Genomic DNA, 12,950 nt, shown 5'->3' with positions numbered 1-12,950 from the left:
TTGGCAGATAAATGCGACAAGGAATTCCATGGGATGTAAGAAACCTTCGGGATGCAGGCAGAGTATGTGGCGTCAAAGCTAACAACTGATTATGATGTGTTACCTGACGGAGGGAGACCGCTTAAGGAGCAAACCTTCGACACCTCAAAAAATTCAAAGAAAGTGCAGATTCACGCGACAGATCCTAAGAAAACGATGGCTATCGCAACAAACATGGATAGCGCATAGGAAAGCGCGCTCATCGAGTTCCTCTGTGAGCGCTGGGAAATCTTCGCATGGTGTCCAGCTGACATGCCAGGAGTACCCAGGGAACTTGCCGAGCACCCACTTAATCTGGATCTACGAGCCAGGCCGATTCGACAACCTTTGCGGTGTTTCTCTGAGCCAAACCGCAAAGCTATGCTATCTGAGATTAATCGACTCAGAGAGGCAGAATTTATCAAAGAGCTACACATAGAAGCCACATGGGTAGCTAACCCAGTGCTGGTCCCGAAGAAAAATACAGAGGTCCTTCGCATGTGCGTCGACTTCACGTGTCTCAATAAACATTGTCCAAAGGATCACTTCCCCCTCCCGAGGATCGATCAAATTATCGACTCCACGGCAGGCTGTGAACGTCTTTCCTTCCTGGATGAAAACTCTGGTTACAACCAGATCCGATTGAAAGAAGAAGATGAAGTCAAAATAGCTTTAATAACCCCTTATGGCGTGTTTTGTTACAGAACAATGCCTTTTGGGTTGAAAAACGCGGGAGCAACATATCAACGGATGATGCAGAAATGTCTCGCCACGCAGATTGGCAAACATGTTCAAGTGTACATCGATGATGTCGTCATAACAACAAAGCAATGATCCTCGTTGATCGATGATCTCAAGGAAACTTTCGACAACCTCGACAAGTTCTGCCTCAAGCTGAACCCGACAAAATGCTCTTTCGGCGTCTCAAGAGAGCTTCTTGGGTTTCTGGTGTCAGCAAGAGGAATCGAGGCTAACCCCGAGAAAATTCAAGCCATCATAACGATGAGGAATCCAACCAAGCTCAAGGAAATACAACAGCTAACTGGGTGAGTCGCGGCTTTAAGCAGATTCGTCGCTAGGCTGGGAGAAAAAGCGTTGCCATTTTACGCGTTGATCAAACAAGGGGAAAAGTTCGAGTGGAACGAAGAAGCAGATAGAGCTTTTGAGGACCTCAAGCGGACAATCTCGACACCCCCAATACCGGTGGCTCCAAAAGATAAAGAACCCCTCCTTTTATATATTGCGGCGACACCTCAGGTGGTCAGCACGGTCCTCGTGTTAGAAAGAGAAGAAGAAGGGAAGATCCATGGGGTTCAGCATCCGGTATAATTCATTAGTGAAGTTTTATCGCCTTCTAAGCAACGTTACCCGCAATATCAGAAGTTGGCGTATGGCGTGTTTACAACGGCAAGAAAGTTGCGACACTACTTTTCGGCACACCCGATAGTAGTTGTCATTGAAGCACCTCTCTCTAACATCTTGAACAATCCAGAAGCCACGGGGTGTGTCTCCCTTTGGGGCATGGAACTTTCCCCTTGAGACATCACTTATGAGAAAAGAAAAGCAATAAAATCACAGATTTTGCCAGATTTTGTCGCAGAGTGGATGGAGCTGCAAAACACGGGACCTCTGGATTTATCGAGTACTTGGACTATGAACTTCGACGGGTCCAAAAGATTAGAGGGAGCTGGAGCAGGCGTAATACTCGTATCACCTCAAGGAGACAAAATGAAGTATATATTACGGATGACGTTCCCTAACGCGTCCAACAATGAGGCAGAATATGAAGCACGCATACACGGGATGAAGATGGCGAAGGCATGCGGTGCTACTCGCCTTAAAATCTTTGGCGACTCCCAGTTGGTAGCACAACATGTGATGAACAAGTGCGACGCAGTCAATGACAGTATGATTGCATACAAAGAAGTTTACAATGAATTCGAGAAACTCTTTGACGGGTGTGAAGTTAACCATATCAGCAGACTCAACAACGATGAAGCCGACATTCTGGCAAATATCGGGTCGCAGTGTCTGCCAATACCACCTGGCGTGTTCTGGGAGGAGATAAGTAAGAGGTCCACCAAGCCGAAGAAAATACCAAAGCAGCCGAAAAAACAGGAGAAGTCCAAGAAAGGCTCGGGGGCTCCGGAAAACACCGAGGCCAATATATCGGAAGACGAGGAGGAATCACATGAAGTCATGATGATAGAAGTCCCTTGGATGCAGGTTTACGTGGCATATATTATGTGGAAAGAAATACCCCAAGATCCAGTTGAGGCACTGATACGTCTCAAACGTATCTATAATTTATTATGTTCCATGCTAGTTTTATGACAATACTCACATGTTTTACATACACTTTATATCATTTTGATGCATTTTCCGGCACTAACCTATTAACAAGATGCCGAAGCGTCAGTTCCTGTTTTCTGCTGTTTTTGGTTTCAGAAATCCTACACAGGAAATATTCTCGGAATTGGACGAAACAAAAGCCCACAGTCTTATTTTCCACGGAGCCTTCCAGAACACCGAAGAGAAGAAGAAGAGGGGACTCGAGGCGGCCACACCATAGGGTGGCGCGGCCCCAAGCCGCGCCGCCATATGGGGTGGGCCCCTCGGGTGCTCGCCGACTCTGCCCCTTCGCCTATTTATTCTCTCCATCGCGAAAACCCTATCACCGAGAGCCACGATACGAGAAAAGTTACTGAGACACCGCCGCCGCCAATCCCATCTCGGGGGATTCAGGAGATCGCCTCCGGCACCCTGCCGGAGAGGGGAATCATCACCGGAGGGCTCTACATCACCATGCCCGCCTCCGGACTGATGCGTGAGTAGTTCATCCTTGGACTATGGGTCCATAGCAGTAGCTAGATGGTTGTCTTCTCCTGTTGTGCTATCATGTTTAGATCTTGTGAGCTGCCTATCATGATCAAGATCATCTATTTGTAATGCTACATGTTGTGTTTGTTGGGATCCGATGAATATGGAATACTATGTCAAGTTGATTATCGATCTATCATATATGTGTTATTTATGTTCTTGCATGCTCTCCGTTGCTAGTAGAGGCTCTGGCCAAGTTGATACTTGTGACTCCAAGAGAGAGTATTTATGCTCGATAGTGGATTCATGCCTCCATTGAATCTGGGACAGTGACAGAAAGTTCTAAGGTTGTGGATGTGCTGTTGCCACTAGGGATAAAACATCAATGCTTTGTCTAAGGATATTTGTATTGATTACATTACGCATACGATACTTAATGCAATTGTCTGTTGTTTGCAACTTAATACTGGAAGGGGTGCGGATGCTAACCCTAAGGTGGACTTTTTAGGCATAGATGCATGCTGGATAGCGGTCTATGTTCTTTGTCGTAATGCCCTAAGTAAATCTCATAGTAGTCATCATGATATGTATATGCATCTCTATTTGTCAATTGCCCAACTGTAATTTGTTCACCCAACATGCTATTTATCTTATTGGAGAGACACCACTAGTGAACTGTGGACCCCGGTCCATTCTTTTACATCTGAAATACAACCTACTGCAATCATTGTTCTATGTTGTTCTTTGCAAACAAACATCATTCTCCACACCATACGTTTAATCCTTTGTTTACAGCAAGCCGGTGAGATTGACAACCTCACTGTTAAGTTGGGGCAAAAGTATTTTGATTGTGTTGTGCAGGTTCCACGTTGGCGCCGGAATCCCTGGAGTTGCGCCGCACTACACTCCTTCACCAACAACCTTCACGTGGCCTTCATCTCCTACTGGTTCGATAACCTTGGTTTCTTACTGAGGGAAAACTTGCTGCTGTACGCATCATACCTTCCTCTTGGGGTTCCCAACGGACGTGTGCTTTACCGTCACAAGCAGCTCTTTTTCTGGCGCCGTTGCCGGGGAGATCAAGACACGCTGCAAGGGGAGTCTCTCACATCCAATCTCTTTACTTTGTTTATTGTCTTGCTTTACTTTATTTTATTTTCTGTTTTGTTTGCTTTCTTTATATCAAAAACACACAAAAATTAGTTACTTGCATTTAATTTATTTTGTTATCATGTCTAGTCTTGTACTTGTTACTCTGTCACCTGAGGAATTGATCTTTACTTTTAAACAAGGGGATGAGGAGAGTTTTAAAGAGGCTTGGTCTAGAATTTTTGATTCTTATGGTAAAACTGAACCTAAAATGACTCTAAGTTTGCTTCTTAGTAACTTCTATTTTGGGCTTATTCTTTGCTATAGATATGCTTTGGATGCTGTAGTGGGAGGAGATTTCCTTCATTGCGATGGGGATCAAGCTTTTAATGCCATAAAAAAATTGGGTGCATCATTTAGCTCAGCTAGTAAAACTGATTCATCTCTTGCTAGCATTCATAATAGACTAAACACCCTCGAGACAAATATATCCTGTTTGAGAGAAGGGTATAATCAGATTCGTGAATATTATGATTATGTTCCGATGAGCTTTGAACCTTCAATGTGGGTCCCTACTATTAAGGTTGCTATTTGTGGTGAAACTTTTTATGCCCGTTGTGATATTATGTCTGAGTTTTGCCTTATGCCTAAAAGTATTTATGAATCTTTGACACTTTGGAGACTTACTGAAGGTGGAGAAGGAATCTCTTACTGATAATTCTATTATAATTCCTGAGGGGATAGCTGAAGGTGTGTTCACAACGTTTCTTGGAAGAATGGTATCTACTGATTATCTCGTTATTGAATGTGTAGGAACAGGACAAATCACACTTGGAAGATCCCTGCTGAAACTATTGGGTGCAACCATAGATGTGGGAAAAGGCACCCTAAATTTCACCTCTACACCCGGAGGCGGTCATGTATTCCCTAGACCAAAGAGTAAGAATAAGAGTAAGAAGGGTAGGCGTAAAGCCCGAGGTAATAATGTTAATGCTTCTTCTCTTGATAATACTTGATTTGCACTTTCTGCGCCTAGCTGAAAGGCGTTAAAGAAAAACACTTCTTGGGAGATAACCCATGTTGTTTTTTATTATTTATTTTGTTACTGTTTTGTTGTGTCTTGGAAGTTGTAACTACTGTAGCAACCTCTCCTTATCATGTTGTTGTGCCAAGTAAAGTCTTTGATAGTAAAGTTGATACTAGATTTGGATTCCTGCGCAGAAACAGATTTTTACCTGTCACGAATTTGAGTTGATCTCTCTGTAGGAAACTCGTAAAATTCTGAAAATATTCATGCGTGATCCTCAGATATGTACGCAACTTTCATTCAATTTGAGCTTTTCCATCTGAGCCTGTTAAGTGCCTCGAAAAAATTTGTCTTTACGGACTGTTCTGTTTTGACAGATTCTGCCTTTTATTTCGCATTGCCTCTTTTACTATGTTGAGTGGATTTCTTTGTTCCATTAACTTTCAGTAGCCTTGGGTAATGTCCAGAAGTGTTAAGAATGATTGTGTCCTCTCTGAACATGTGAATTTTTGATTATGCACTAACCCTCTAATGAGATTGTTTTGAGTCTGGTGTGGAGGAAGTTTTCAAGGGTCAAGAGAGGAGGATGATATGATATGATCAAAAAGAGTGAAAAGTCTAAGCTTGGGGATGCCCCCGTGGTTCATCCCTGCATATTTCAAGAAGACTCAAGCATCTAAGCTTGGGGATGCCCAAGGCATCCCCTCCTTCATCAACAACTTATCAGGTCACCTTGATAACCCACAAGTATAGGGGATCGCAACAGTCTTCGAGGGAAGTAAAACCCAAATTTATTGATTCGACACAAGGGGAGGTAAACAATACTTATAAGCCTTAACAACTGAGTTGTCAATTCAGCTGCACCTGGAAAAGCACTAGTAACGAGGGTGATGTGAAAGCAACGAGTAATATGAGAGCGAGTAGTAACGATAACACAACAACGATAGCAGGTAATATGAGAGCAATGGCACCGGAAAATAGTTGATACTACTTCCAATGACATATATGACCGAGTATATGATGATGAGAGATGGACCGGGGTTCCCGACTATCTACACTAGTGGTAACTCTCCAATAACAAGTGTTGGGTGAACAAATTACAGTTGGGCAATTGATAGGATTGAAATAGCATTAAGACAGAACATCAAGATTATTAATCATGTAGGCATGTTTTCCATATATAGTCATACGTGCTCGCAATGAGAAACTTGCATAACATCTTTTGTCCTACCAGCCGGTGGCAGCCGAGCCTCTAGGGAATCTACTGGAAATTAAGGTACTCCTTTTAATAGATCACCGGAGCAAAGCATTAACACTCCGTGAAAACATGTGATCCTCATATCTAAGCCTTCCCCTCCAGTTATCCCAGTTGTTGTCACTCTGGGGCCTCGGGTTCCGGACATAGGCATGTGCAAACAACTTGTAGATACAATCTAAGCAATAAGTATAGAGCTTAAATCTAAGATCATGCCACTCGGGCCCTAGTGACAAGCATTAAACACAACAAGATTGCAAGCAACAATAACTTCACAAACTTTATAGATAGACTAATCATAATGTAACAATCCATCGGATCCCAACAAACACAACACCGATTACATCGGATGAATCTCAATCATGTAAGGCAGCTCATGAGATCATTGTATTGAAGTACATGGGGGAGAGAGTACCAACTAGCTACGGCTAGAACCCGTAGTCCATGGGGGAACTACTCACGGAGCATGATGGAGGCGGTGGCGTCGATGGAGATGGCTTCCGGGGGCACTTCCCCGTCCCGGCGGCGTGCCGGAACAGAGATTATGTCCCCCGAATTGGAGTTTCGCGATGGCAGCGGCGCCCCTGGAGTCTTTATGGAGTTTTGTCTATTCGTATCGCGTTTTTAGGTCGAAAGGGGTCTGATAGGCGAAGAGGCGGCGCATGGAGGTGCCTGGGGGCTCCTCACCATAGGCTGGCGTGGCCAGGCCTGGGGCCGCGCCGCCTTATGGTGTGGTGGCCCTCTGGCCCGCCTCCGACTCTCCTTCGGTGTTCTGGGGTCTTCCGGGAAAAATAAGATGTTGGGTCTTCGTTTCGTCGAATTCCGAGAATATTGCCCGAACAGCCTTTTTGGAACCAAAAACAGCAGAAAACAGGAACTGGCACTTCGGCATCATGTTAATAGGTTAGTTCCGGAAAACGCATAAAAACATTATAAAGTGTGAGCAAAACATGTAGGTATTGTCAATAAACAAGCATGGAACATCAGAAATTATAGATACGTTGGAGACGTATCAAGCATCCCCAAGCTTAGTTCCTACTCGCCCTCGAGTAGGTAAACGATAAAAAGAATAATTTCTGTAGTGACATGCTACTTACATAACCTTGATCATACTATTGTAAAGCATATGAGATGAATGCAGTGACTCAAGGCAATGATCTATAGTTTGCTAACAAATAGATAACATATAGCAAAAAATTTCATGAATAGTACTTTCAAGACAAGCATAAAAAAGTCTTGCATAAGAGTTAACTCATAAAGCAATAAATTCAAAGTAAAGGCATTGAAGCAACACAGAGAAAGATGTAAGTTTCAGCAGTTGCTTTCAACTTTCAACATGCATATCTCATGGATAATTGTCAACACAAAGTAATATGATGAATGCAAATAAGCAAGTATGTAAGAATCAATGCACAATTGACACAAGCGTTTGCTTCTAAGATGGAAAGAAGTAGGTAAACTGACTCAACATAAAGTAAAAGAAAGGCCCTTCGCAGAGGGAAGCAGGGATTAAATCATGTGCTAGAACTTTTCAAGTTTTGAAATCATATTGAGAGTATAAAAGTAAAGTTTTGAGAGGTGTTTGTTGTTATCAACGAATGGTAATGGGTACTCTAACTACCTTATCAACCAGACTTTCAAGAGCGGCTCCCATGAAGGACGTTATCTCTACCAGCAAGGTAGATCATCCCTCTTCTCTTTTGTTTACACATGTATTTTAGTTTCATTATTGATGACACTCCTCCCAACCTTTTGCTTACACAAGCCATGGCTAACCGAATCCTCGGGTGCCTTCCAACATTCACATACCCTGGAGGAGTGTCTATTTGCAAAATTAAGTTGCTTACTGATAGATCAGGGCAAAACACGTGAAGAGAATTATTAGTGAAAATTGTAATTAATTGGGGCTGGGAACCCCATTGCCAGCTCTTGTTGCAAAATTATTGGATAAGCGGATGTGCCACTAGTCCATTGGTGAAAGTCTGTCCGGAGTAAATGACAAGATCGAAAGATAAAACACCACATACTTCCTCATGAGCTATAAAACATTGACACAAATAAGAGATAATAGCTTTTGAATTGTTTAAAGGTAGCACATGAAGTATTTTACTTGGAATGGCAGGAAATACCACATAGTAGGTAGATATGGTGGACACAAATGGCATAGGTTTTGGCTCAAGGTTTTGGATGCACGAGAAGCATTTCCTCTCAGTACAAGGCTTTGGCTAGCAAGGTTGTTTGAAGCAAACACAAGTATGAACCGGTACAGACAAAACTTACATAAGAACATATTGCAAGCATTATAAGACTCTACACTCGTCTTCCTTGTTGCTCAAACACTTTTACCAGAAAATATCTAGACCTTAGAGAGACCAATCATGCAAACCAATTTCAACAAGCTCTACGGTAGTTCTCCACTAATAGGTTTAAACTACATGATGCAAGAGCTTAAACATGATCTACTTGAGAGCTCCAAACAATTGCCAAGTATCAAATTTTTCAAGACAATATGAAGCATTTTCTGTTTCCAACCAAATACCAATAAGTGCAGCGGTTTTCAACTCCGCCATGAACATTAAAATAAAGCTAAGAACACCAATGTTCATATGAAAAAGCGGAGCGTGTCTCTCTCCCATACAAGGATTGCTAGGATCCGAATTTATTCAAAAACAAACAAATATAAAAAACACACAGACGCTCCAAGTAAAGCACATAAGATGTGGAAGAATAAAAATATAGTTTCACTAGAGGTGACCTGATAAGTTGTTGATGAAGAAGGGGATGCCTTGGGCATCCCCAAGCTTAGACGCTTGAGTCTTCTTGAAATATGCAGGGATGAACCACGGGGGCATCCCCAAGCTTAGGCTTTTCACTCTTCTTGATCATATATCATCCTCCTCTCTTGACCCTTGAAAACTTCCTTCACACCAAACTTCTCGTAAACTTCATTAGAGGGGTTAGTACTCAAAAAAAACTTTAATCCACTTTAGTCCTGTAGTGGCACATTGCAAGAACTCAATAAAACATTAGCTACAACTCTCCACGTCTAGAAAGCCTTATTTAAAGTCCACAAGAGACAATGCAAAAAAACAGAGACAGAATCTGTCAAAACAGAACATCCAGTAATGACTAATTTTTAAGAGGTACTTCCGTTGATCAAATCAGAAAACTCAAAACTAATGAAAGTTGCGTACATATCTGAGGAACACGCATGTAAATTGGCAGATTTTTCTGAGTTTCCTACAGAGAGACCTACTCAAATTCGTGACAGATAGAAATCTGTTTCTGCGCAGAAATCCAAATATAGTATCAACTTCCTATTAGAGACTTTACTTGGCACAACAATGCAATAAAATAAATATAAGGAGAGGTTGCTACAGTAGTAACAACTTCCAAGACACAACAAAACAGTAGCAAAATAAAGACATGGGTTATCTCCCAAGAAGTGCTTTCTTTATAGCCATTAAGATGGGCTCAGCAATTTTAATGATGCTCACATAAGGATGAGAGTTGAAGCAAAAGAGAGCATCAAAAAGCAAGTTCAAAACAAATTTAAGTCTAACCCAATTCCTATGCATAGGAATCTTGTACAAAAATAAATTCATGAAGAACAAAGTGACAAGCATAGAAAGATAAAACAAGAGTAACTTCAAAAGTTTCAGCATATAGAGAGGTGTTTTAGTACCATGCAAATTTCTACAACCATATTTTCCTCTCTCATAATAATTTTCAGTAGCTTCATGGATAAACTCAACAATATAACTATCACATGCAGCATACTTTTCATGATCCATAAACGCATAATTTTTATCAAGCTTAAAAATAATAGGTTCAGAACTTTCAAAACCACTTTTATCAATACTATAACAAGATGATTGATCAATCTCAAAAGATATGGGACTCCTAGATAAAGTCAAGACCTCTCCAATCCCATTTTCATTAGTAGTACAATTAATATTATCAAGTAACATAGGACCATCATCTAGAGATTTATCATAAACATTTGCTAAGCAAAAATCTTTAGTACCATGCATCTCAACATCAGGCACAAACAAACCATTATCATAAGATTTATCAAAATAGCATGGATTATCATAAATAACAGTAGCATAATTATTCTCACAAGTTTTACTCATATGGAATATTTCAAGAGAATCCACAGGAACATAACATTCATCCTCCTTTGGTAAGCATGGAGGACAATCAAATAGTGTAAGAGATAAAGAGTTACTCTCATTAGAAGGTTGGCATGGGTAGCTAATCCATTCTTCCTCCTTTTGTTCATCACTCTCCTCTTCTTTTTCATCCAATGAGCTTTCAGGTTCATCAATTTCCTCCTCTTTTTCATCCAATGAGCTTTCAGGTTCATCAATTTCTTCTTCCACTGGTTCCTGCAAATTGTGAGTGCATTCTTGTGCATTAATGAGTCTCTCTTTATAATCAATGATATAAGGATTATCACTGTAACTTTCTATGCAAAAATTGAGGATAGAAGAGACATAATCTTTAAGGTCCTTACAAACAACACAAGTTTCATAATTTTTAGACCTGAAAGATTCGATCTCAGAAGCTCCCATAAATAAGACAAATTGTTCTACCTCTTCGAACCCAAAATGAATATAGTTATTCCAATTATAGTTCTTAATTAAAACTTCTTCACTAAAGCCACATTGAAATTTAAGATGTTTAGTATCCCGTTTAGAGCAACAGTTTATATCATGGCGTTTAAGCAAGATTTTAGCAATTGTATTCAATTTTTCTATCACAAGCACTCATAACTTTTCCCGTTCTTGATTCTCTATAATTATTATATAATTCTATAAGCTCCAAATAGGTTGTGGGTTCTTCCATAACAACAGTTTTTAATTTTTCGGTTTTTCAAATTTTTATGGATTTTTGGGTATATGAGAAAAGTAAAACAAAACAAAAACAAGCTAAACAAAAGTAAACTAGGCAAAATAATACTAGACAGAAATACACTAACCAAAACAAAATAAAATAAAAACAGAGACAGAGAGGTAGAGTGTACTCCCCAGGTGAACTTATGAGTAGAGCTATGCCTCCCCGGCAACGGCGCCAGAAAATAGTCTTGATAACCCACAAGTATAGGGGATCGCAACAGTCTTCGAGGGAAGTAAAACCCAAATTTATTGATTCGACACAAGGGGAGGTAAAGAATACTTATAAGCCTTAACAACCGAGTTGTCAATTCAGCTGCACCTGGAAAAGCACTAGTAACAGGGGTGATGTGAAAGCAAGCAGTAATATGAGAGCAAGTAGTAACGACAACACAACAGCAAGTAGCGGTAATATGAGAGCAATGGCACCGAGAAAATAGTTGATACTACTTCCAATGACATATAGGACCGAGTATATGATGATGAGAGATGGACCGGGGTTCCCGACTATCTACACTAGTGGTAACTCTTCAATAACAAGTGTTGGGTGAACAAATTACAGTTGGGCAATCGATAGGATTGAAATAGCATTAAGACAGAACATCAAGATTATTAATCATGTAGGCATGTTTTCCATATATAGTCATACGTGCTCGCAATGAGAAACTTGCATAACATCTTTTGTCCTACCAGCCGGTGGCAGCCGGGCCTCTAGGGAATCTACTGGAAATTAAGGTACTCCTTTTAATAGAGCATCGGAGCAAAGCATTAACACTCCGTGAAAACATGTGATCCTCATATCTAAGCCTTCCCCTCCAGTTGTCCCGATTTCTGTCACTCGGGGCCTCGGGTTCGGACATAGACATGTGCAAACAACTTGTAGATATAATCTAAGCAATAAGTATAGAGCTTAAATCTAAGATCATGCCACTCGGGCCCTAGTGACAAGCATTAAACACAACAAGATTGCAGCAACAATAACTTCACAAACTTTATAGATAGACTAATCATAATGTAACAATCCATCGGATCCCAACAAACACAACACCGATTACATCGGATGAATCTCAATCATGTAAGGCAGCTCATGAGATCATTGTATTGAAGTACATGGGGGAGAGAGTACCAACTAGCTACAGCTAGAACCCGTAGTCCATGGGGGAACTACTCACGGAGCATGATGGAGGCGGTCTTATAGGCGAAGAGGCGGCGCAGGGAGGTGCCTGGGGGCTCCTCACCATAGGCTGGCGCGGCCAGGCCTGGGGCCGCGCCGCCTTATGGTGTGGTGGCCCTCTGGCCCGCCTCCGACTCTCCTTCGGTGTTCTGGGGTCTTCCGGGAAAAATAAGATGTTGGGTCTTCGTTTCGTCGAATTCCGAGAATATTGCTCGAACAGCCTTTCTGGAACCAAAAACAGCAGAAAACAGGAACTGGCACTTCGGCATCTTGTTAATAGGTTAGTTCCGGAAAACGCATAAAAACATTATAAAGTGTGAGCAAAACATGTAGGTATTGTCAATAAACAAGCATGGAACATCAGAAATTATAGATACGTTGGAGACGTATCACACCTCTAGTGAAACTATATTTTTATTCCGTCACATCTTATGTGCTTTACTTGGAGCGTCTGTTTGTTTTTGTTTGAATAAAATCGGATCCTAGCATTCCTTGTGTGGGAGAAAGACACGCTCCGCTTTTTCATATGAACACTGGTGTTCTTAGCTTTACTTTAATGTTCATGGCGAAGTTGAAAGCCGCTTCGTTGATTGCTATTTGGTTGGAAACAGAAAATGCTTCATGTGGTAAATGGTATATTGTCTTGAATAATTTGATACTTGGCAATTG

The sequence above is a fragment of the Lolium rigidum genome, chromosome 3, assembly GCF_022539505.1.
Source record: "Lolium rigidum isolate FL_2022 chromosome 3, APGP_CSIRO_Lrig_0.1, whole genome shotgun sequence".
NCBI lineage: Eukaryota > Viridiplantae > Streptophyta > Magnoliopsida > Poales > Poaceae > Lolium > Lolium rigidum.
The sequence above is the reverse complement of the archived record's forward strand: the minus strand, read 5'-3'. Positions refer to the sequence as shown.